Here is a 26,459-nt window from a genome sequence, read left to right as displayed (position 1 = left end):
GAAATCATAGACCCTGGCTTCCCAAACTACCTTTCTTCTTTAAACCATCAGGAGACTGTGACAAGCTAAACATCCGTGGGATAACACCGGGAGAAAACGCAGCTTTGGTGTAGAGGTTTGTCTGCAAGGGAAGCAGAGGGAACCTTCTAGGGACCAGCTCTTGTGCAAGCTTTCACCTGCACTGTGTCCTGTCCGCCGCCTCTGCTCCCTTCCTGTCCACGGCCTTCGTGGACGCGGACCTCTCCTGTGGCAGAGCCATGGCCATTGGCCCAGCACCGTGGGGGTGAGCTGGGCGTAACCTCCCATGGTGGCAGCCACCCGCGGGGATGGCCACTGGGTGAAGCACTGGTGCGGGGCACAGTGCCACGCGCCTGCCTTTTCCTCCGTCCAGAAGCCATCTGCGTCAGGAGACTCCGCTGTTGGACACGTCACAGGAGAGGGTGTCGGGCGGGTATACACCACGGCCGCCAGGCCTCACCGCCGTGTGCTAGGCCCTCACTCCTAGCAAAATGGCGTTCTCCCCGCAAATGGCATCTTCGCAGGTGCCTCCCTTCCCCCGGACTCTGCGTCCTGTTCAGTGGAGGCCACACCGGTATGCAGGTGTGTCGCTCTCCTTCCCTCACCCGCCCCCTGCATCTGCGCCATGTTGGACGCCCTTCCCAGTGCCAAGTGTGTCACCAGGTGGAACAGGGTGCCATGGCGCCCTCCTCATCCCCAAGGGTACGACAAGTTCTACACGCCCCCCCAGCAAAGATTTGATCGCCACCTTGGAGCAGAGTGTGTTTCTCAGAAGGAGAACAAGAGGAGCTACTTGCCGAATGGCCTAAATGTAAGAGGTAGCCTGGGACACGGGAGACCAAGTGGTTCAAAGAAGGAGAGAAAGAGTGTGGCCCCAGGGGCACCTGGGTGGCTCAGTCGGTTAAGCGCCTGCCTATGGCTGGGGACATGATCCCAGGGTGCTGGGATGGAGCCCTGCGTGGGGCTCCCTGCTCAGTGGGGAGCCTGCTTCTCCCTCTATCCTTACCCCCTACTCATGATCTCTTTCTCTCTCTCTCTCTCTCCCTCTCATGTTCTCTCTCTTTCAAACAAATTTAAAAAAAAAAAAAAATCCTTGGAGTAAAAGGAGGGAAAGAAACGAAGAATGTGGCCACAGGTCTGCATCTGTGGTCTGGGAACTACCTTGGAGGGTTTGCAGGTTGGTAGACATTGAGAAAAGTGATAGGAGGGCCAGGAAGGTGTGATTCCCTCATGCCACAGGTATTTCTTGAGTCCCCGGTGCCCAGGAGCTGGCAACAATATCAAGGTGAATGAGATTACAGGGCTCCTGGCCTCACGAGGCTTACATTCTGGCTTGGGGTGTGCAGCACATCAATCAAGGAAATTAAATTAAACAAATTACATTAAAGAAGGTTTCATGCTGTGAAAACTGCTGCATGCACGGTGCTTAAGGGTGGACCATATCCGGTGCATAGAATTAAGCTGATTTCTGAGAAAGCTCAAAATAAATTGAAGGACTGTACACAGCTGGTAAAGAAAAAAAAAAAAAAAAAGTCTACAGACATAAGCCCAGAATTCAGTACTCCAAGAGGTTTGTAGCTCTAAAAGAAATTATAATGTATAATTTACAGTTAATTTGTAAAGTTAATTAGTTTTAAAAAGCTTTTTAACAACTTCCCAGAGATGCGTTCTACAGTTGACAACACTCTGATGATAAGCGATGTCTCGAAATGTCATACACAATCTGGCAGTCCCCGCCCCCCCTTAAAAATGTTCCCATGGAGCCACTGAATGTTAGCGGGTGTCAGGGACCCTATGGACAAATGCATATAGAGAGGGCCAGATTAAAGGAAGTCGCTCCAAATCAGGGATCGTTTGGTTACAAACACAGAAACCTGTTGGAGGAAGCTCAAGGAAAGACAAATATAATTTGAGCAATGGGGGTGTCTTAGAGACCCCTGGGGGCCAGAAGTAGTGACGAGCCCCCGAGGAACTGGAACTAGGAGCTGAAAGTTTTCCAGAACTGAGAACTCACTTTCTCAGAGGCCGTGTGGTTTTGCTTTTTAAATTTAATGTGTTGGGACGCCTGGGTGACTCAGTCAGTTAAGTGTCTGCCTTCGGCTCAGGTCATGATCCGGGGTCCTGGGATCAAGCCCCACATCGGGTCCCTTCTTAGCAGGGAGGCTGCTTCTCCCTCTGCCCCTCTCTCCAATCAGACATGCTTCCAAGCAGACATTCTCTCTCTGAAATAAATAAATAAAATCTTTTAAAAAATAAATAAATTTAATGTGTTTATAATACTAGTTGTCTGTGGGATTGCTTTTTCATAATTTTTTATCAGGCTAAAATGCATATAACACAAATTTTGTCACTTTAACTATTTTTTTTAAAGGTTTTATTTATTTACTTAGTTGAGAGAGAATGAGAGGAGAAAGGTCAGAGGGAGAAGCAGACTCCCTGCCAAGCAGGGAGCCTGATGCAGGACTCAATCCTAGAACTCCAGGACCATGACCTGGGCCAAAGGCAGTTGCTTAACCAACTGAGCCACCCAGGTGCCCTCATTTTAACTATTTTTATTTCCAACATCCCTGCCATGTTTGGTTCTGATGCTTACTCTGTCTCTTCCGATCGTGTTTTTCCCTTTTGATATGGCTTGTTATTTTTCTCAATAGCTAGGTGTGATGTCCCACTGCTGCAAACAGGCTCTTGCTTGGTAAGGTCGTGATGAGGTGTGCTGAGGATAGGTGCTCTGTAGTCCTACAATTAGGTCTCTGTCCTTTAGTGAGGCAGCAACTCTGGACTGTGAGCCTCAGGCATGCATCTCAGTGTTTTTCTCACCCTTAGGTGGACAGGGTGGCCCAAGTGGGCTGGAATTGGGTGTTTCACTTTTCCCATAGGCAAAGCTAGAGCTGGGGACAGTTAGACACTTCCCTTACCAAGGTCAGTTACCCTAGCTTAATACACTAGCAGGTTAGCCTCTGGTTAACTAGTTTCCTTTGAGGTCAGGGCTCCTAAAAAAGAACAGAGCATTCTGGTGTATTTCAGGTTGGTTTCCTGCCCGCCCCAACAGGGGATTCTCCTGTGAGCTCTACTGCTGATAAACTTCACTAGACTGGTGGAGGTCCCCCAAGGACTGGCTCCCCCTGGAGTTTTTAGCTCTCAGAGTTGTGAGCACTGAGCCTCCAGTAATTCATCAACTGCAGTTCTGGTTCCCCATTGGGGCACTGGTTCCCACTGTGGACAGTTCTACTTTCAGTCTCCACCACTGGAAGCCAAGATTCCCTCTGTTCACCTGGCTGTCTCTCCAGTCTTGGATGCCCTGGTTTGCCCTGTGTCCTTCCTTCATGGATCCAGAAGAGTTGTTGATTTCTCCGTCCATTCAGTGTTTAACTTGTTCTTAGGGTGAGATGTGACTTCCAAGCTCCTTCCATGTGGAACCAGAAACCATTTTAATCATTTTTAAGTGCACAGTCCAGTGGCATCAATTACATTCACTGTGCTGTGCAACCATTAGCTATTCATGAAGCTTCTTCATTACCCTAAACAGAAACTCTCTACCGCTCTGCAAAATGACCACCGGCATACAAGTTTGTCTGAGTCTCTGTTTCCAATTCTTGAAGGTATATATACCCAGAAGTAGACTTCTACCCTTAGCTTTTTAAGGAACCGCCATGCTGTTTTCCACAGTGAGTGTACCATTTTGCATTCACACCAGTTATGCACACAGGTCCCAATTTCACCATGCCCTTGCCAACACTTGTTTTCCAACTTTTTTTTTTTTTTAACTTATAGCCATCCTAGTAGGTATGAAGTGGCATTTCATTACAGTTTTGATTTGCATTTTCCTAATGGCTAGTAACAGTTGAGTACCTTTTCATATGCTTATTGGCCTTTCATATTTATTCTCTGGGAAAAAACATCTATTCAGTCCTTTGTCCATTTCTTTTAATGCGAGTTATTTGTTTTTGTTGTTGTTGTTGTTGAGTTGTGGGATATTCTGGATATCAAACCCTTTTTAGATACATGTTTTGCAAATATGTTTTCCCATTCTGTATGTTGTCTTTCCACTTTCTTGATAATGTCTTTTGATGCAAAAAAAAGTTTTAATTTGATGAAATTCAATTAATGTCTTTTTCTTTGGTTGCTTGTGCTTTTGATATCTATCTGAGAATCCATTGCCAAATCCAAAGTCATGAAGATTTATCCCTGGTTTCTTTTAAGAGTTTTGGGGTTTTAACTCATACATTTAGATCTATTAATCATTTTGAATTAATTTTTATAAATGGTGTAAGGTCAATGTCCAAATTCATTCTTTTGCATGCGAATATCCATTTTTTCCCAGCACCATTTGTTGAAAAAAACTTCCCTCTGCCCATTGAATGGTTTGGCACTCATGTGAGTAATCAAGGGAGCTTAGGGTCTATGTGTGAGGATTTAATTCTGGGCTCACTGTTCTGTTCCATTGCACTCACTGTCTGTTGTTGTGTCACGACCACACTGTTTTAATTACTATAGCTTTGTAATCTTCTTTGAAATCAGATAGTATGAGACTATGTTCATCTTTTTCAATACTATGAAAAAGTCTTGGCTATCTGGGGTGTCTGTCAACTTATTTTTTTCCTTTCCATGGGCCATGTGTTCCTATTTCTTCCTATGCCTTGTGATTTTTTGTTGAAGTCTAAACACTTGAATCATATAAAGTAGTAAATATGGAAATCAGATTCTCTCAGTTCCCTAAGGTTTTCTGGTTTGGGTTGGTCTGTTCGTTTGTTTGTGTTTCATTTAAAAGTCTACAGCAGTCCATTTGTTTGGAAACATTCCTTAACCAGTTTTGCAGACTCTGATCCTGTATTCCCAGCCAAGTGTGGCCACTGGAGTCTCTTTTCCTTAGTTTTGTCTTTAAGATCAGGTCAGCCTGGGGTCCTAAATGATAGATCATGTGATTGGATCTGCTCACACGGACCAGGCAGGAACATCTTCAGAATCTATAGGAGAGGTCGCACCGCACCAGACAGCTCAGGCCCTCTGTGTTCAACAGCCCAGTTCACAAATAAGCATGTGATGATGGTGGTGACACACATAGGAGTTGTCCTGGGTTAAACCCAAAAGATGTTGAACTCAAATGCTCAGTACCTGTGAATATGATCATATTTGGAGGTAGATGACCAGTTTAAGATGAGATCAGTGGCGTGGGCCCTACTCTAGTGTGACTGGTTTTCTTCTAAGAAGGGGAAAGCCATGGGCCTCCTGGGTGGCTCAGTCGGCTAAGTGTCTCCCTCACCCTCCCTCTCTCTCTCTCAAATAAACAAATACAAATCTTAAAAAAATAAAAAAAAAATTTTTTAAAGTGGAAGAAGGCGAAAGCCAGGAGAAACACAGGAGAAAACAATATGAGAAAACAGGAAGAATGCCATTAACAAGTCAAGGAATGGGGGGATTTCTAGGAGAAGCTGAGAGAGAGCGAATTCTCCCTCCCAGCCCTCAGAAGAAACCAACCCTACCGACAGCTCAATCTCAGCCTTCCGGCCTTCAGAACTGGGAGACTACACATTTCTGTTGTTCAGTGATAAATATAAATTATGAAGGTTCAGAAACAGATGCTACTGTTGATTCCTGAGATGACAACCAGACTTCCTCCATCGACTAGTGTTCGTTCTGTTGTGCGTGGGACACGGTAGTGAGTCACTGGTGCCGTGGCGCACGCCGGCTCTCCTGGCTGAGCAGAACCAGATGAATCTCCTCCCCAGAAAAATGCCACTGCCACCCCTGCCAACACACTCAAAACAGGCACAGAGCTCTGCACGAATTTCAGGGCTCATGCGCCTGGACACAAATAATGTGGAGAGTTAGGGCAACAGCTCATTGCATGATGTACCCGCAAAAACTTGGAAGTGAAAGCCTGCAGGGGTCCACCGTAATCTGGGAGAGCTCAGACCTGTCTCCAGCACTCTGACTACCGGTCTCTGTGACATGTGAGGCAGGAAGTTATCCCTGGCGATGAAGGCTGTGTCTAGAGGACTCAGGTGCTCATCCCGACTCAGGTGACCCATGCAGATGCCTGCAAACCCACGTATCCTGTACCCCTGGCCCTGTCTGGGTTATCAGACGAGGTCATGTCCCTGCCTGGTGAGCAGGAGGCCTGTGTCTCAGCCGACTCGCAGGTGCCTGCCTTCTGCTGTCTTGCACCCCAGTGGCCTGAATCTGGGTGGCACGAGGGTGAAGCCTCCTCTTGTGTTTCTGCGCCTCACAGCATGGTCACCTCACTGCTTGGGGCCCTTCCTTTGGGGGTCCCCTACTGCATTTGCTCCAAGTCCCGGAAAAGGCCAACACCCCACTCCCCAGTCAGCCCCAAACAGTGGTTTTTACACCTGAGATCCAATTCAGGGGCACTGGCCCGGGAGGGGTCCCTTGCTTGGCCTTGGTCCAGCTCTCTTCCTCCCCACCTCATCTGAGATGCTATGCCAGGGTGCCACGCAGGTGACAACACTCCATCCTGGAACAGCCTCTTTCTAAATCCCTCACTGCCCCTTGTAAATAAAACCAAAAGAATGAAGTCGCTCCCTGGCGGGCAGGACACAAGTGTCTGAAGCCAGTGTTCACAGCCCTGGCCCCGAGTTTCCACCCCGCCCACCTGTCTCAGTGTCGCCCCACCTGCAGCCTGCCCCAGCCCACCTCCGGGAAGGGGAGGGTGCCAGAGAGGGACTCCGGGGACTGAGGTGCCACTTGGTTAATAAGTGTCCATATAGATGATGTCCCAGACTTACTTCTGCCCGCCACCATTGATTTGGTGGTTCTCCACTGAAAAGAGGAAAGGGGGCAAAAGAGAAATGGAAATCAGCGAAATGGAAATGGAACTCACATACATGGTGGTGGGTGGCCTCTTCCATGGACGCTCGTGACCTTTGACCCATTGCACTGGCTCTGCTGTACTTGATACTGTACATTTTCCAATACAGTAGGTGAGTTGAAAAAAAATGCTATGATCCGATTCTCATGCCTCCTGCCTGTCTTGTCTGTTATGGGCTCAACTGTGTCCTCCCAAATTCATATGTTGAAGCTCTAACCCCCAGTACCTCCAAATGTGACCATACTTGGAGACAGGGCCTTTCAAGAAGCAATTAAGTTAACAGGAGGTCATTGGGGTGGGCCCTAATCCAAAATGACTCGTGTCCTTATAAGAAAAGGAGCTTAGGACACGGACGCACAAAGAGGGTGACCATGTTAGGACCGGGGAGGAGATGGGCCTCTGCAAGCCAAGGAGAGAGGCCCTAGAAGGAAACCAATCCTGAAGACACCTCAGTCTTGGACTTTCGGCCTCCAGTTCTGTGAGACAATAAATTTCTGTAGTCTCAGCCACCCCGTCTGTGGTACATAGCCACGGCAGCTGGATCAGGCTAATACACTCCCTTAAGTCAAACTTGGAAACACTTAGTTTAGCATTTGTGACGTACAGTGAAAACATTTTAAAGGAAACATATTTGTAGCTATTTTCTTTCAGATTCCCTACAATAACTCTAAGATCTTATGCCCATTTTATAGGTGGGGGAACTGAGGTTTAAGAGCGTCATTTACGTATTGTGCAGCAGAAAAACCCAGTTGACCCGTGGGACTCAAGCCGGCTCTCGCTCCTCCTGCAAGCACTATCCTATCAATTCCCTTTCATGAAAAAACCTACTTCAAAGTAAAAATCCTGGGCGTCTGTTCGCTCCACATGTCACTGTTGCACATGGAACATTTATAGAAATATCCTGCAAGAGCTGGGTTCCTACTGCTTCGTGTTCTATGCACTGTTGCTTAATTCAAACTTCTTGCTCCTTATAAACCTGAATCAGCTGGAAATCTCCATGGTGACCGAAGACACGTGCAGAACACACGTTCATAAAGACAAGGTGTCAAAGTCTCCAGCCCCGCTCACTCCGCGGACAGACAGGAAAATCTGAAGCTGTGTGGTTCATGAAAATCCAAATGTGAGATGATTAATGGGAATGGTCAAGTTCCTGAACCTTCCAGAACACCAGGGGAGTGTGCTATAGGTATCCCAGGAGGAAACAGGGCTGCCCAGACGTCACCCTGCAGGGTGGCACTTAATGGGACCACCCACTCATTCTGGGGTGTCAGAACTTTAAAGACAAACCTTGCTTGCTTCCTGCCATTCAAGCACTATTATTCCCCACCCCACCCCACCCCACGTTTTATACATGATCAAAAAAAAAAAAAAAAAAAACCAGAACAGCTTTATTGATAGTATAAAATAACCTGCACATATTTGCTGTGTATGACTTGATGAATTTTGACCTTTGTGTACACTTCTGAAACTCTCACTACCATCGAGACAATGAACATGACCCTTGCTTCCAAGCTTCCTCGTGCCCTTGGTAATCCCTCCTTACTGCCCCCTCCCACCGCTACCCACACAATCAAGGATCTGTTTTTGACACGATCCATTGGCTTGCATTTTACAGAAGTGGAAACTTACCATCAGTACTCCTTTTATCTGGCTTCTTTCCTTCTGCATAATTACTTTGAAATCTTTCTATAGTGTTGCATATATCAACAGTTTACTCCTTTGATTTCTGAGTGGTATTCCATTGTAGTATTCCAATTATTCCATAATTGATTTACAGTACAAATTAATTATTAAATATTAATAGAATATTAAGATTAATATTCTATTAATACTAATATTACTGATATTCGTATCAATTAGTAATTGGTAAAAATTAATACAATTATTAGTATTAATATTCTACTAATACTAATATTACTAATATACTAATATTATAATAGTATTCTAATAACACTATTAACAATAGTATTAATATATTATATATTAATATATAATAAATTAGTATAGTATTCCAATGATTAGTATTCCAATTATTCCCATAATTGATTTATTTAATCATTCATCTGTTAAAGGACATTTGTTTCCAGTTTGGGGCTAGTACAGTAAAGCTGCTATGAATATTCACGTTTAAGTCTGTGAGTGGACGGGCGATTTTATTCCTCTTGAATATGGAAACACCTAGAAGTGAAATGGCTGGACCTTACAGTGGGGGTGTTGTTAACGTTTAAGAAAGCCGGGGAGAGCTCCAGTTTCCCCCATCCTTGCCGGCACTTGGTATGGTTCGTTTTTGAAAGGTTAGCTGCTCCCATATGCGTGGTGATTTCTCCTGGTGATCTTGATTTGCATTTTCCAAATGACTGGTTACACGGAGCATCTTTTCATGTCCTTTTTTTGCCAACTGTGTTTCTTCTTCAGTAAAGTGTGCTAAGATCTTTTCCCGTTTTAAAAAACTGGACCGTTTTTGCTGTCTTGTAATTGGGTTTTAAATGTTCTCAGTACATCCCAGATCCACGTCCTTTGTTAGACCTATATGTTGCATTTAATTTGGGATCGTATATAAACAAGACAGGCTTATTAGGAATAGCTAAACCACACTATAAAGTGAAATATACACTATTTATTCAACTGTTACCATAAGTATAAATCATACATGCAAAAGCTGCAAATAGCATGCACACGTATTACATTTAATCCCCCCCAATGGCACTGGTGGGACTTATAAACAGAGGGGCTGGAGGAAATCTCCCTGTCCTGGCATGTCCTGCTCTTCTTTATTGCTTGCGTCTTGTCCTTGGCTCCTTTTCTGCTTCCACTCTCCACTCTAATCCACTCGGACACATCGGACGAATCTTGTGCAGGATCAGAAAGGACACCATAATTATCAGTCTTTAAGGCAGAGTCTTCCTAAGATGCCCGAGCGACCTTGGCTCCTCCTTTCAGCTGACGTCACAGCTGCCCGGCGACATCCGTTCTCTCCTCACTGCTAGAGGGTTCTTCTAGCTTTTTACAGGAAAAAACCAATGTTTTAGTTTTGTGTTACCTTAGAGACTCTTCCCCCTGATTTAAAAATAAATCATTTACTATCATTTACTATCAAATATCCCTTTCTGGACTACCAGGGAGGCTTCTGTTTAACCCCTAATCCTGAGGGAGGCAACGTTAGCTCCTTGTTCCCTCTTCCCCTCGGAACCTGACAGACCATAAGTCTGTAAACAGGCTCCGTGCCTGGGTCTCCCCATTGAAACCCCACAAAGGCGGGTGCTTTGCCTATTTGGCTTACAGTTATGTTCTCCTAATGGGAGCTTGCTGTATATTTGTTGAATGAATGAATGAATGAATGATTGAGTGAATGAATGCATCAGGTGCACTGACCAGCCCAAACAGGTGGGTGCAGGGCTGGGAACGAATTTCCACTAAGACCACCCAGCTAATAAACAGAGACAGTGCATGCCAGGTGAGCCTGGGGACAAGGGGACGTTACAATGGAGTGGGGTAGCTATTCCACCAGAGGCATTTCTGCTAGGCCCTGGCACAGGGGAGGGACACCCAAAGGCCCAAAGGGGGGCAGAGAGACTTCTCGGAGAAGGGATGACTCAAGAGAAGGAGGAATTCTTGAGATACACTGATTGGGGAGAACAGTCTCTGAGTTGGAAGACCACTGCCCAGGGCCGGCTCTAAGACCCTGGGGAGCTGCAGCCTGTGCCCGTTGAGTCCACCATGGGTCCTTCTCTTGCCCTCCGTATTTTCACTGGTGTACCACCATCCAGTGAGTTACGAAGTGAACTCTTTTTTAAAAGCCCAAAGTTATAAAAAAAAAAAAAAATTGCAAATGGTATTGAGGAAGGTTCTGGACTCATGAACAAATTTAACCTTAGAGTGATTTTTTTTTTTAGATTTTCTTTATGTATTTACTTTGGTATTTATATATTTGAAAGACAGAGAGAGCGTGAGCATGGGAGCGGGAGGGGGAGGGAGAGGGAGAGGGACTCTGAAGTAGACTCCGCATTGAGCACAGAGCCCAATGTGAGGCTCCATCCCACGACTGTGAGATCGTAACCTGAGCCAAAACCAACAGTCAGATGCTCTACCGACTGAGCCACCTGGGCGTCCCCTTAGAGTTATTTTTAAAACTCCTTTAAATCCTGTGCTTTCATTCTGTCCCTTTTTCCATGCCTAACTTCTCACTACCCTTGTACCTAGGGCCATTTTCCCTTGAATCTCTCTCACTGTTGTTTCACTCAACACACAGGAAACATGTGCTTTCTTGGCACGTCCCCGGCTGCCCCCCACCCAGGTCTTCTTTACCACTTGCCCAAACAACAACCGTTTCCTAACTAGCTACATCTCCTTGCGATGATGTCCTCATGGCTCAATGATATAATGTATGTAGGCTGCCCTTTTGCCAGGTCCCTACTAATGCTATTACCCAAAGGATGAGGCATCCTGATGACTATCCCACCTCAATCTTCTCTCCTTAAGAGCCACCCTTTAACTGTGAAAACAGTCATGTGCAACAAGCCAAGGCTTCGGTGGTGGGATTCCAGTAAACAAATGGTCAATAATGAAAGACATGGGGGCGCCTGGGTGGCTCAGTGGGTTACCTGCTGTCAGCTCAGGTCATGGTCTTAGGGTCCTAGGATGGAGCCCCACATTGGGCTCTCTGCTCAGCAGGGAGTCTGCTTTCCCCCCTCTCTCTGCCTGCCTCTCTGCCTACTTGTGAGCTCTCTCTGTCAAATAAAAAAATATATGTTAAAAAAAATAATGAAAGACATGCACATTGGGTCTTCATGGAAGCTAACGAAGGGTGCAGTGAAAGCTTGGACAGGACAAACGGGTTTGGATGGGGGAGGATTGGGAAAGACATTTTTGAGGAAGTGACATTTGGCTGACACTTGGAGCATGAACAGGGAAGGACTAAAGGAAGAAGTGTGCGAAGTCCCAAGGTGAGAACACCTGGGCATTTGGGGGGAGTTACATAAACGTGGGTGGTTGGAGTGTGGTCACTCAAGGGAAAAAGACACGAGGTAGAATGGATCGAGGAGCAGGAGTTAGGCTACACCGAGCCTTCCAGGCTGTGATAGGGTTTATGGATCATCCTCACAGCTGGTGAGAGGATGGCCTGAAAGCCAGGAGACCTTAGGAGACTTGTAGGGAGGGTGGCAAGAGCAGCGTTTGGACCCAGTGAGACAAGAACAAAATGCCTCTGAGGTAGAATGAATGGGACAGATAGAGTGTGGTGGTGGGTTGCACGTCGAGGGGGTAGAAAATGATGTCAAGAAGGGCTTCCAGGTTTCAGACTGGTGAAGGAAGTGTCATTTTCTAGCACATGGAAGAGAGGAGAGGAGCCCATTTGTGGGAGATGATCCCAGCTCAGTTTCAAGCAGGAGACCCTGAAGTCCCCTTCCTGCTTGCCTTTTGTGATTTATTATAATCTACAGTTTCTACAACTCTTATGGCCGTGAAATCACCTCCCGGAATGCATATATGCTTTCTTTCAAATAAGGTGAAATGCATCAGGGAGCAAAGACTATATTGCATGGCCTTAGGAATAGCTCACATGGCCGGGGACTGCAATAGTTCCCACTCTGCTGTGCTGTGCAGTGCATGTCACTATGGGACAGAGGAAAGAATGAGTGCATAATATTGGGATAAGTGAATTTTTAGCATTCAAAACATTGTGAAGTGATAGTTAATTATCATTATTATTTTTTTAAGAGACAGGAAAAGCAGCAACTCCAGAGCCCACTGATTTTGAAATTATTACCTTTTCATCTCACCCTAACGAGACTCCCTGAGCTTTGGCAATATTTACGCAAAGCAGCTGTTCTGCATAAAGACACTTGTGCTCACATCCTGCCCTAGGATATCACGGAGGAAAAGTCATGATGATCATATCCCTAACCCAACTCCCATTCGCAAGTCCCAATCTGTATCTTTTGCAAATGGTCTGAATTCGCCGTTAAGATAAATCAATTTCATTCAATTCAAATAAACAACAGGAACAATCAAGCCACCTAGGAAGTGGTGGGACAGTGGCAGCTGAAACTAATCATGAGATCATGGATTCTAACTCCTCCCTGCAGAAGCTGGTCCTTTGATAGAACACATAACACCTGGCCACAGCCAAACAGCCCCAGGCATGGTCTAGTCTGGAGCCAGGTGGGAAGACCCACAGAATGTGACAGGTGACATCTGCCCATGTTCCACACCTGACAGACCTCCAGAGGGAGGGTATCATTTAGCAATTTCATGGGTCACCCCGATGCTCCTGATAGTTTCTCCTGAGCAGGAAGTCAGGAAGGGGGGATAAGAGTGGTAGGGAAAGACATCAAAACTACAGTCACCATCAAAGCAAGAGGAGAGGGGTGCCTATTGGTTTAGTTGGTTAAGTGACTGTCTTCAGCTCAGGTCATGATCCTGGAATCCCGCGATCGAGTCCCGAGTCAAGCTCCCTGCTCAGGAGGGAGTCTGATTCTCCCTCTATGGTCACAGAGGTTGCCGCCTGTGTTCTTCTCTAGGATTTTCATGGATTCCTGTCTCACATTTAGGACTTTCATCTACTTTGAGCCTATTTTTGTGTATGGTATAAGGAATGGTCCAGGTTCATTCTTCTGCATGTGGCTGCCCAATCTTCCCACCATCATTTGTTGAAAAAACTCTTTTTTTTTCTATTGGATATTCTTTCATGCTTGTTGAAGATTAGTTTACCATAGAGTTGAGGGTCCATTTCTGGTCCTCTATTCTGTTCCATTGATCTATGTGTCTGTTTTTATGCCAATAGCATATTATCTTGATGATGACAGCTTTGTAAAAGAACTTGAAGTCTGGACTTGTGATGCCACCAGTTTTGGTTTTCTTTTTCAACATTCCTTTGCTATTTGGGGTCTTTTTAGTTCCATAAAAATTTTAGGATTATTTGTTCCAGCTCTGAAAAAATGTTGATGGTATTTTGATAAGGATTACACTGAATGTGTAGATTGCTCTAGGTAGCATAGACATTTAACAATGTTTGTTTTTCCAATCCATGAGCTTGGAATGTATTTCCATTTCTTTGTGTCTTAATTTCTTTCATGAGTGCATTGATTTTTATATCCTGCCATTTTGCTGAATTCCCTATATGAGTTCTAGCAATTTTGGGGTGGAATCTCTTGGGTTTTTAACATAGAATATCACTTCAGCTACAAAAAGTGAGAGTTTGATTTCTTTGCCGATTCAGATGTCTTTTATTTCGTTTTGTTGTCTGGTTGCTGAGGCTAAGACTTCTAGTACTATGTTGAATAGCAGTGGTGTTAGTGGACATCCCTACCATGTTCCTCTGCTGCTCTATCACTTATCAGAAGCTGGCTGACAGAGGCTCCCTCCCCCTGAGGTCTATCTTCCCAAATATCGCCTCAGATTCATTTCTCCGTGCCTCCTACCTTCCAGAAAGGGGTCACTTTTCTATTTGTAGAGTTGCAGCTATTCTTTTCTTAGATCTCCGGTTGAGTTCACAGATGTTCAGGATGATCTGAATTCCTGGTACCAGATGAAGTGAAGGTTTCCCACTCCTCCACCATCTTGGATTCTCTAATCCAGTGCATTTCAATTCCTCAGGTATTTACTACACATCAAGAGTTAGGATTTTTACTATCTTGATTCACTTCCCATGAGTACATCTAGGAGTAAAATCACACAGATCATCACTGTAGTCCAGCCCATTAGTATATGGGTTTATAGCTATTTTAGTCCAACCCTAGAGCTCACCTAACAAGTTGTATAATCACACACACACACACACACACGTCAGTTTTCTAAGATCATGGAAATGTATTTTTAAGTTCCCTTTCAGTACTGGATTCATAAAGCAGAAACCATATCTTCCACTGATTAATTATTTTTACCTCTGAGTTTTCATCAATAAAGCATAATCCATCAGTCTGAATAATTAGTGTTTGAAGTAATTCTGTTCTAGATATTTCCAGGGCAAGGGAATTCATGCCAACCAGGAAAGCCTATTGCAGCCCCTTCTCTTTGTCAAAGGCATCTCCCAAGGTTGTCTTCCTTGGTTGGTCTTTAACCTTGAGTACACAAAGGGCAAGTCAATCCTTCTTATCCTCCTTGGCCCTCAAATGTTTGAAGATATAGCCACATTTCCCCTCTATTAGAAAACTCTCCACTCGCTTTGCCCATTCATCCTACATATGGCCTGGCCCTGGAACCCTTGCTGACACAACCAGAGCCTGGGTCCTGGGTTCTTTGTCCCAACAAAAGACAGTCTTTGCCTCATAGTGGCAGCAGCCTCTTGACTGTCCCCACATTTCTGGCATTGAGTGCAGGTGCAACAGGGGGCAGGCTCTCAGAAATGCTTGCTGTTGACTGGTGCTTGGGCTGAGTGGCCACGGAGCTAGCTGTCATTAGGACTGTCTCTATAGCTGAGGTAAGAGTCAGGCCTTTTCACCCTGGCTTTCCAGAGTTTAACAACACCTTCACCTAAAGAAAAAAAAATCTGAATGAGATGAAGACGGTGAAGGAACACAAGAAGGATAGTAGGGAGGAAATGCCATAGACATAGGGCATAGAGGGTAGAAAGAGACTTCTTTTCTAAAAACCCCTACACTCTCCCTGAGAGATGATCATTGAGAAGTTTCCATTTTATTCACCACCCAGTGGGCACCCGAGGGAAGGCCCTATCCACCTGCCAGGGCCAAACAATAGAAGTCCCTCCACCTCTCTCCCTCCTCAAGTGAGAGCCTGAGGCCAGTTAGTGAAGTACCGTCCTTAAGTGGCAGGTCAGAGGGCTCATATACCATCAGTGGCCTCCCAGTAATGTGACCTCACAGTAATGGACTCATCCACAGACTCTTTCGTGTTCTTTTTTTGTTCTTAGCCCATTAAGTCATGCCCTCCAGACTCCCTTGCCTCAGCATGTTGGAGAGGGGTGCCTACCTCATGTGCAAAGAGGGTACTTGTGCTCTGATGGAAGGATTTCAAGACTGTTGGGGAAAATAGGGAATTAACAGAGAGATATTTTAAAAACAGTAGAGGTTTTCTAATGCAATCACATCCTTCCTTTCAACATCTGACCTGCTGAAGGAACAGCCACAGTCAGTGCCGTGTGAGCATTAACTGGGTTACAAGGAGAGAGGGACTTTCTAGGGGGCCAGCAGCACAGCTCCGTCTCAGCCCATCCTCTCCATCCCACTTTGTTCCAAGTGCTCAGAAACTAGGCTGACCCGTCAGGCTCCTGCAGGTGTACAAAGTGACCCAAATGAAAGCCATTTCCCTCATAGCGGGGAAGCAAAGGCAGGCCGTGTTTCTCTTAGTTTTTCATCCATGTTTCTTAGTGGAGGGGAAAGAACTGCTTGTTATCATCTTCAAAGGGCTGATGGGAGAACACGTGACTGAAAGGACTGGGCAAGGGGTGGGAGCAGGGGCCAGGGAAGGGGGCTTTCCGCATGTCTCATGGCCTGTGCACCCTGGCTGGGCTCCGCATACTGGGGGAGACTGTGGGTTTTATTATTATTCAGGTGTGGTAAAGCCAACAGATTAGGAGATGATGGCCCTTGAAAAGACAGTCTGTTACAGTTCCTGAGAAGAAGGGGCACGCCACGCCAAGAGAGAGGGTCCCATGGGGAGGCACCAGGGGCAGGAGGAGGCTGAGGGAGTAAGGTGGAAACTGGGCCAGAGCCTTTGTTGTCATTTCTGTGGGAAGGAAAGAATGAGGCACGTCAAGCGGGTTTAGGATTGGCTAATCTGAACACTTTCAGGACTTTGAGCCACAGGGGCTGTGTCACCCCCAACCACCTGCCCATTGGGTCCCTAGTCCTTGAAGGATTAGGAGGAGGAAATAGTGGCCCAGGGTGTGAGAGCCCAGTAAGGGGGGTGGTCAGGGTCTGGGGTTTGGCTGGTTTGCATATGAAAGAGCTCCCAGGTGAGTTATTTACTCTCACTAGAAACTGGCTAAGCCTGGGAGGGGGGTAGTCCCTTTAGGATCTGCCTGTCCCCAAGAAGTCAGAGCATCAGAATATAGAAAATAGAAGGCTGTGGTCACTAGAGAGAAGGAGGTACTTTGATGACGCCTATGAGATAACAAAATGGGAATGGACCAAAACTTTACTGAAAATTTTAAATCAGCCTGCTTTTCATCTGAAACTTTGCATTTATCTTCTTTGTCCTTCCTTTTCATCTCTCCTTAGCATGCAGAAATCCTGTGGTGGCAAAGCCTGGGGAAACTACGAAGTTGCTCTTTGTAGGCCTCGCGGCTAGTGTGGAAGAGAGAAATGATCTCTGTGTGGGGACTCATGGGTCCACCCAGGCCGGAATCCATCTTGGTCCCAAATGGGCCCTTAAGACAACAGATACAGTCACAGTGTATCTCCTCTCTCCAGACAAGTATTGCCCCATCCAGGCTTCTCCGGAGGTTCGGAGGTTCGCTGGGATTCTGGAGTGACAGGTTTATCAGGTGTGTGACAGCCTTCACCAGCAACACCCACTTCACGCCTTTCTTGAAAGAATGACTCAGCAGCTCCCACAGCCCTCACAGACCTCACAGCTTGAGGTGGAATGGCGCAGCTCCCACGTGACAGCCCCGCCATGGTCATTTCCCCACAACCCCAGCCTGGACCCTTCTACCAGCACTGGAGAGCTCTGCTAATTCCGTGACTCTGGAGCCAGGCGTATTTGCTAAGTAAATACTAGAATCAAATGGCAGAGCTGTTCTCTGACGGGCCTCACTTCTCAGACAGAGGTGACAGGCACCCTGCAGACCTTCAGAACTGTGGTCAGAACCACACCCGGGAGCAGTGCTACACCCACCGATGTGAGTTAGTGGGAGGCTGTGCCATGGAAGAGGACTCACAGAAGGGTCTGGAGAATGGCTAAACATAGTGGAAAGCATTGCCTTCCCTACCACGCTGCCGAGAAGATGGTAGATAGAAGCCCTTGTCTGCTCCAGAGAAAACAACCCACTGTCCCCAGCCCCTCCCAGGAGGGTGCCAGAGGGGCCCTGAACGGAATCATCCCATTATCAGCAATCTCCCACTGTGAGCAAACCTCAACCCATTCAGGCCTTTGGTTAATCCAGGTTTCAGTCAGTGTAATGATTAACCCACCTCCTCTAACAAACCCCTTCGTGGCAGCGTCAGAATTTCACTGACTACGTTGGGAACATCTGTGGGTGGACGTGGACGAGGGAAGTCCACCCCTACGAAGAGAAGCACAGAGCAGGTGAACATGAAGAGAAAGGTGGTCACAGGGGTCCTGGCACAGATGTTCCCCTCCTAGAGGTGGGCTGTCTCAAGGGACCACACCTGCGTCTACAATGGGGCCAGCTGGAGCTCCCCTGGGAGAGTCATCAGATGTGCCCCCAGGAGCCCTAGTCACTGCCCAGGCTTGGAGCTGCTGTCAGAACAGCCCCTCAGAGTCTGTGGCCCTTGCAGCCCCAGACCCAGAGTGTCCCTTTTAGGCAGTCACTTTTTTCATACCTGCCCCAAATTCTGCCTCAAAACTCTGTTACATGGTCCCTTTCTTCTCTGCACACACAGCGTTCCCTCTCAGCCCCTCTACTGGAAGGTCCCATCTGTTTTTGCTCTCTAGATTTTCCCTTTTAAAAAAGATTTTATTCACTTACTTGAGAGAGAAGGAGAGAGAGGGCATGAGAATGGAGAAAGGCAGAAGGAGAGGGAGAAGCAGACTCCCAGCTGAGCAGGGAGCCCAGTCGAGCCCTGGCTCGATTCCAGGACCCAAAGATCATGACCTGAGCCCAAGGCAGACTCTTAACCACCCAGGAGCCCCTGATCTCCATATTTTCTATGTCTTCCCCAAGAGTCCCATTTCTTCCTATCCTAAATTCTAACTTGGCCCATTCCTTCTACTTAAAAGGAACATTAACATAACCCAGTTGGGGTTGCCTAGCCCAGCAGGGTACTATTCTCTACTATTGTATGCTTTCTGGGGAAGCATTTGGCTGTCAAATCATTCCTTTGTCATCCTCTGATTCATAGTCCCTATCCCACCCCCTGGGGCTTCCCCATCGAAAGGGGGCCCAGGGTGGCTGGGGGACATTGCACTAGAGAGAAGGACTCACAATTCCTCCTCCTTCTTCTCTTCAGAGTCCCTGCTGAAGCCACAGTGAAGCAACAATGTCATATGAATAAGTGTATCAAGGGCCCTGGGTAAAAAATAAGACTTTCAGGCTTCCAAACTTTGCCTATCCTGTGTTCTCTGCCAGACGTGCTCTCTTCCACATCTTGACTGGCCTGGCCCTTCTTGACTGTGTAAGTCCTACTTCATTTTAATACTCCACTCAAATCTTACCGTCTGTGTGGGAAGGGCCTCCCTGCCTCCCCCAGCCAGTCCCTGGGGCCCCATAAGAACTTGTCCATGCACTAGACCTTCTCAGTCCCTCCTCTGGTACAGTTGCACATGTGCCCCAACCTCTCCTGCTGGGCTGTGTGAATTCTGAGGCCAGTGCTGCCTCAGTTGCCTTGCATCTCTGGAACCTTCCCCAGCGCACTGCATACCTTACCTCAGTTACTTTGTATCAGGCCCACAGGTGGAGAAATGGTAACTCTTAGCATTATGTGTGTGTGTGTGTGTGTGTGTGTGCCAATAAAGAGTGCCTTAACCCCTCTGTGCCTGTTTCCTCACCTGTAAAATCAGTGTTAGGATGACAATACCCATGCCTCTGTCATGGAGGAGGTATAAGAATTAAGGTAGTTTGGGGCGCCTGGGTGGCTCAGTGGGTTAAACCTCTGCCTTCGGCTCGGGTCATGATCTCAGGGTCCTGGGATCGAGTCCCGCATCGGGCTCTCTGCTCGGCAGGGAGCCTGCTTCCCTCTCTCTCTCTCTCTGCCTGCCTCTCCATCTACTTGTGATTTCTCTCTGTCAAATAAATAAATAAATAAAATCTTAAAAAAAAAAAAAAAAAGAATTAAGGTAGTTTAGTTGGGGAGCACCTGGGTGGCTCAGTGGGTTAAACCTCTGCCTTTGGCTCAGGTCATGATCTCAGGGTCCTGGGATTAAGCCCCGCATTGGGCTCTCTGCTCAGCAGGGAGCCTGCTTACCCCTCTCTCTCTGCCTGCTGCTCTGCCTACTTGTGATCTCTGTCTGTCAAATAAATAAATAAAATAAAATAAAGAAAAAAAGGGAGCTAATTGGGCGTAGCTCACTCCATTTACTGCTCTCTGCAGATCTTACATATTTTTACAAATAGAAGGTTTGTGGCAACCCTGCGTGAGCAAGTCTCTCAGCATCTTTTTCCAACATCGTTTGCTCGCTTCATGTCTCCGTGTCACATTTATGTAGTTCTCAGGCTATTTCAAACTTTTTCATTATTATTATGTTTGTTTGGTGATCTGTGATCTTACTGAAAGCTCAGATGATGGTTAACATTTATTACCAATGAAATGCTTTTTAATTAAAGTATATACATCATTTTTTTTTAAATTTTTATTTTTTATAAACATATATTTTTATCCCCAGGGGTACAGGTCTGTGAATCACCAGGTTTACACACTTCACAGCACACACCAAATCACATACCCTCCCCAATGTCCATAATCCCACCCCCTTCTCCCAAACCCCCTCCCCCCGGCAACCCTCAGTTTGTTTTGTGAGATTAAGAGTCACTTATGGTTTGTCTCCCTCCCAATCCCATCTTGTTTCATTTATTCTTCTACCCACTTAAGCCTCCATGTTGCATCACCACTTCCTCATATCAGGGAGATCATATGATAGTTGTCTTTCTCTACTTGACTTATTTCGCTAAGCATGATACGCTCTAGTTCCATCCATGTTGTTGCAAATGGCAAGATTTCATTTCTTTTGATGGCTGCATAGTATTCCATTGTGTATATATACCACATCTTCTTGATCCATTCATCTGTTGATGGACATCTAGGTTCTTTCCATAGTTTGGCTATTGTGGACATTGCTGCTATAAACATTCGGGTGCATGTGTCCCTTTGGATCACTACGTTTGTATCTTTAGGGTAAATACCCAATAGTGCAATTGCTGGGTCATAGGGCAGTTCTATTTTCAACATTTTGAGGAACCTCCATGCTGTTTTCCAGAGTGGCTGCACCAGCTTGCATTCCCACCAACAGTGTAGGAGGGTTCCCCTTTCTCCGCATCCTCGCCAGCATCTGTCATTTCCTGACTTGTTGATTTTAGCCATTCTGACTGGTGTGAGGTGATATCGCATTGTGGTTTTGATTTGTATTTCCCTGATGCCGAGTGATATGGAGCACTTTTTCATGTGTCTGTTGGCCATCTGGATGTCTTCTTTGCAGAAATGTCTGTTCATGTCTTCTGCCCATTTCTTGATTGGATTATTTGTTCTTTGGGTGTTGAGTTTGCTAAGTTCTTTATAGATTCTGGACACTAGTCCTTTATCTGATATGTCGTTTGCAAATATCTTCTCCCATTCTGTCAGTTGTCTTTTGATTTTGTTAACTGTTTCCTTTGCTGTGCAAAAGCTTTTGATCTTGATGAAATCCCAGTAGTTCATTTTTTCCCTTGCTTCCCTTGCCTTTTGCGTTGTTCCTAGGAAGATGTTGCTGCGGCAGAGGTCGAAGAGGTTGCTGCCCGTGTTCTCCTCAAGGATTTTGATGGATTCCTTTCGCACATTGAGGTCCTTCATCCATTTTGAGTCTATTTTTGTGTGTGGTGTAAGGAAATGGTCCAATTTCATTTTTCTGCATGTGGCTGTCCAATTTTCCCAGCACCATTTATTGAAAAGGCTGTCTTTTTTCCATTGGACATTCTTTCCTGCTTTGTCGAAGATTAGATGACCATAGATTTGAGGGTCTATTTCTGGGCTCTCTATTCTGTTCCATTGATCTATATGTCTGTTTTTGTGCCAGTACCATGCTGTCTTGATGATGACAGCTTTGTAATAGAGCTTGAAGTCCGGAATTGTGATGCCACCAACGTTGGCTTTCTTTTTCAATATCCCTTTGGCTATTCGAGGTCTTTTCTGGTTCCATATAAATTTTAGAATTATTTGTTCCATTTCTTTGAAAAAGATGGATGGTACTTTGATAGGAATTGCATTAAATGTGTAGATTGCTTTAGGTAGCATAGACATTTTCACAATATTTATTCTTCCAATCCAGGAGCATGGAACATTTTTCCATTTCTTTGTGTCTTCCTCAATTTCTTTCATGAGTACTTTATAGTTTTCTGAGTATAGATTCAGTATATACATCATTTTTTTAAAAGATTTTATTTTTAAGTGGTCTCAGTACCCAACACAGGGCTCGAACTCACAACCCCAAGATCAAGAGTCACATGTTCCACTGACTGAGCCAACCAGGTGCCCCAAGATGTATACATTTGTTTTTAGACATAAGGCTACCGCACACTTAATAGAACACAGTCTAATCTATTTATAACTTATATATGCACTGAGAAACCGAAAAAAATTCATCAGACTCACTTTATTGCAACGTTCTCCTTATTATGGTGGTCTGGAACAGAATCTACAGTGTCTCAGGGGTATGCCTGTATACAGAAAGCACTTAAACCAGTGCCTGGAACTGGCACCTAATAAATGTTCAGTAAATGTTAATTGTCTTTGTCTCAGAGGGACAGATGAGACTTAAGTGAGCCAACTTTGACTCCCTAACATTCTAAGGAGGGGTACAATAATAGGTTATCCTAAAAGTGTAAGCGTCACTTATTGAGCATTTCAATATTTGTTTTCTCAAACCATAGAGCACCCTTACGTCCCACTTCCCTTTTCTCCAATGGTGAAACGATCAAAGGTGGGACAGGGTGGGTTGGGTGTGAGGATACAAGTGAAAACAGAGTCAGAGTAATGGAAAAGCTGGAGAGAGTGTATAGAAGAGGGTGCAGAATGGGATAAGCAAGACGCAGGAATTAAAAGGGGGAATCTTTTAATTAGATTTAATTAAACCTAATTAATTAAATCTTTTAATCTTTTAATTAATTAGGTTTAATTAAATCTAATTAAAAGATTCCCCCTTTAAATCCCTGCTCCGTGTGTGTGTGCCTTGACAAGTTTCTTTATTCTTTTTAACCTCAGTGTAGTCATCTATGAAATGGACATGAGAAAGCTAGAATAACCTCTTAGGTATTTTTATTTATTTTTTTAAAAGGATTTTATTTATTTATTTGACAGACAAGGAGATCCCAAGCGGGCAGAGAGGCAGGCAGAAAGAGAGTAGGGAAAAGACTCCCTGCTGAGCAGAGAGCCCAATGCAGGGCTCGATCCCAGGACCCTGAGATCATGACCTGAGCTGAAGGCAGAGGCTTAACCCATTGAACCACCCCGGAACCCTCTAAAGCATCTTTAATTCTACAAGAAATCCTAGGATTCTAATTCTAGATGTAATGTCCACATATGGTCATTCTATGTTGGAAAAATAACAAAGGTTTTGTTTCTTTTACCAGCAGCCTTGGCTGTGAGCAAGCTTGTAAAACAATAGCAAAATAATAGTAATAATAATAATAATAATAATGTTTTTTAAAAAAGAAAAAAAAATCAACCTTGACCAGGACTAGGAATATTTTCACATCATTTACAAAGCTTTTTTTAATTTTTTTATATTAAACATTTTTAAAAAGGTTTTATTTATTTATTTGACAGAGAGAGACCCCGCGAGAGAGGGAACATAAGCAGGGGGAGTAAGAGAGGGGGAAGCAGGCTTCCTGCCGAGCAGGGAGCCCGATGACCTGAGCCAAAGACAGACCCTTAACAACTGAGCCACGCAGGTGCCCCGAGCTATTCTTATTTTTCTAATAACATAGCGTTTTTATAATAAACATTATTTATCTATTCTAATTTTTATAATAAAATAGTGTTTTTATAATAAACACTATAATAAAATATTATTTAATAATAAAAATAATGTATACTATTTTTATCCTATTGATACTATATAAAAACTATATACATTGTTATATGTATCATAAACATGTGTATATGATGGTTTTCATAACAGTTTCTCACCAGGTGCATCATTTTAACTCCAAGCGTTCTAGAACCCCTGGAACCATTTTCCCCCCGGGGAATCCACTTAGAGGAGCCAGTGCTCTTGGATCGGACTTCCCCTGGACGTTTTGCCTTGGGAGAAGCATTAGCAGAGAGCAGCCAGTTCCTTAAGGACTCAGGTTTTGAATCCTCACTCTTTGGGGTCTAGCGCTGCTCGGTCATTCTGTGGGTCTCTTTTACTGGCCAGATTCAGAGGCGTGGGGCCCGGCCATGACCAGGTCGGGGGGATGCTACAAAAATGCTTCATTGTACGTGCCTGCTGTCACCAGCTCCCCGGGTTTCTCACCTCATTTCCATTAATCCTCTCCAACACCACCGCCCCCCTCTACCCCTCCCCCGCCCCCGGCCCCGAGGTAGCTGGAGGGGCAGGGTGCAATTAGCCCGGACCTGGATTTATAGCTGGGGTTGGGGAGAAAGAAGTGGCGGTCGCTCTGCCACCATTAGCAGCAAAGAAAGGACTATCTTTCCGGCCTTTCAAATCTCCAAGCATACAGCTGCGTCCCAGGAACCACCCAGCTTCCCCGGCTGCCTGCCTAGATTATTCGTGCAGAAATGGAGCTCCTCACTCTGGATCGCGTGTGTGCCTCTGAGGCTAAATCAGTCCCCGGGGTTGTGTTACTTCCTAATCAGCTGAAACAAAACGTCTTTTGATTTTTCAGAATTTAAACAAGGTCAACCATAGTCTGATGTCCCCAAACCAGACAGAAGGGCATGTCTCTGAAATTTTCCGTGTTTGAGGATGTCTTATTTGGAAAGTTCTGAGCCTGCGAGGAATTCTTTTTGGAAAGTCTCTCCCAGCTACGAAGCGGTAGGAACTGCTGCTACAAATGCCGACCGCAATTGTTCCAGCTGCAGGAAAAGATATGTGTCATGGAATTCACCATTTTAACCAGTTTACCTGTCCAGTGGCATTCACATTCTTGTGCAGCTGTGAACTGTCTCTTATCTCCTGAACTCTTCCATCCTGCAAAACTGAAACTTGGTCCCCATGAAACTCCGACAACCCATTCCTCCCTGGCCCCCGAAACCACCATTCTATTTTGTGTCTCTATGCATTGGACTCCTCTAGGTATGCCGTATGAGTCAAGTCATACAGAATTTGTTGTTTTGCAACTGACTTATTTTACTCAACATTTAGTCCAGGCTCATCCACAGTGTAGCCTGTGTCCAAATTCCCTTCCTTTGAAGGTGGACTATATTCTACTGTATAGAAAGTCCACATTTTGTCCCCTTATTGATCTATCGGTGGACATTGATGTTGCTTCCCTTGCAACTTTAAATCAGATATTTCCCATTGGCTTATTTCCTTTCAAATGAAAACTTTGTTCTAGGGTGTGTGGGTGGCTCAGTGGGTTAAGCCTTTGCCTTTAGCTCAGGTCATGATCTCAGGGTCCTGGGATCAAGCCCCACATCGGGCTCTCTGCTCAATGGGGAGCCTGCTTCCCCCTCTCTCTCTGCTTGCCTCTCTGCCTACTTGTGATCTCTCTCTCTGTCTGTGTCAAATAAATAAATAAAATTTAAAAAATTATATATATATAAATTTTATTCTGATAGCACTTAATAAATGCCAGCAAAAACTGTTTTTCTTTCATTTTGATTTTTTAAAAAAGGTCGAAATTCAAACTGTGTTAATAAGTGGGATTAATACTTGCAAGCCTTTGAATTTTTCATCTAACCAATCCATGAAACCCTCCACTTACCTCTACCACCAGCAGCTACGTAGAGACTGGGTCAGGATAAAAATCTGCAGACCCACTGGGAGTTCTTTAAATAATTGAGAGAAGATGTGAGAAAAGTCTGGCCAAGGATGTACATGATTGAGACAGGAGGGGCGGGGCTTGAAGACCAGGAAGTAAGCTGACAGTGGAAATGAGGGAGAGGACAGAATCCAAGACAGCTCATCTGTGGCCACAAGGAACCAGACATCCTGAAGTGTATAAAAGAGGATTAAGCAGGGTCCTAATAAGCCTCTAAACTAAGTGTATGCTTCATATAACATATTGATCCTAGGGCTTCAGGATAAAATCAAATAGTTGGATTTTGTGGCTTTCCTTTTGCCTGCTAAGGAAATCTCTCTTTCTCCTTGATAAGAAAATAAGAAAATATCTTTTTCTCCTTGATATTTCCTACTGCTATTTCTACTGTTCTCAAAATGGGTAGAATTACCAAGTAACTGTCAAGTGGTTACAGTACTTACTGTCTGTTCTGTTTTGTATATGACACGTCGTTTTTCGTCTTCCAATTCATCCACTTACTTTATATACAATAATTTGTGGCACAATACAGCATAGAATTTTCTGCTTTTATAAAGAAAGTATTCTGGGAATGGAGGCTTTACTACAAAGCTAATGAAACCTTAACCTCAGGGTCCCTCACTTTCTTGAATCTTTCCAAAGCCTTCAAAGAGGAAGCTCTAACAATTTTGTAATTGTAATTTTGTACTATTTTTTAAATGAGAGTTCACAGGTTTTATAAAGCCCTTCAAAATCTGGACTTGCCCTGTCTATGAGTCAGGGCTGAGCTGAAGAGCCAGGAGGCTGAGACACTTTTTCTTAATAATTTCTAAAGGTTTTTTCCATCTGACGAATGCAGAAAACCTTTGCCATCAAGTCAACCGT

At 45.1% G+C, this 26,459-nt stretch overlaps 1 long non-coding RNA gene across 1 annotated transcript; it reads right to left on the bottom strand.

Annotated features, from left to right (window-relative positions):
• Nucleotides 1–9,441: 9,441 nt before the first annotated feature.
• Nucleotides 9,442–25,668, bottom strand: LOC131829109 (uncharacterized). The gene is made up of 3 exons (XR_009352735.1): nucleotides 25,542–25,668; nucleotides 14,263–14,499; nucleotides 9,442–9,844 (listed from the first exon to the last, which is right to left on the bottom strand). It is a non-coding gene; the product is annotated as an uncharacterized LOC131829109 (long non-coding RNA).
• Nucleotides 25,669–26,459: the final 791 nt, after the last annotated feature.

Source organism: Mustela lutreola, chromosome 4 (genome assembly GCF_030435805.1).
Source record: "Mustela lutreola isolate mMusLut2 chromosome 4, mMusLut2.pri, whole genome shotgun sequence".
Taxonomy (NCBI): domain Eukaryota; kingdom Metazoa; phylum Chordata; class Mammalia; order Carnivora; family Mustelidae; genus Mustela; species Mustela lutreola.
The sequence above is the reverse complement of the archived record's forward strand: the minus strand, read 5'-3'. Positions and strand labels throughout refer to the sequence as shown.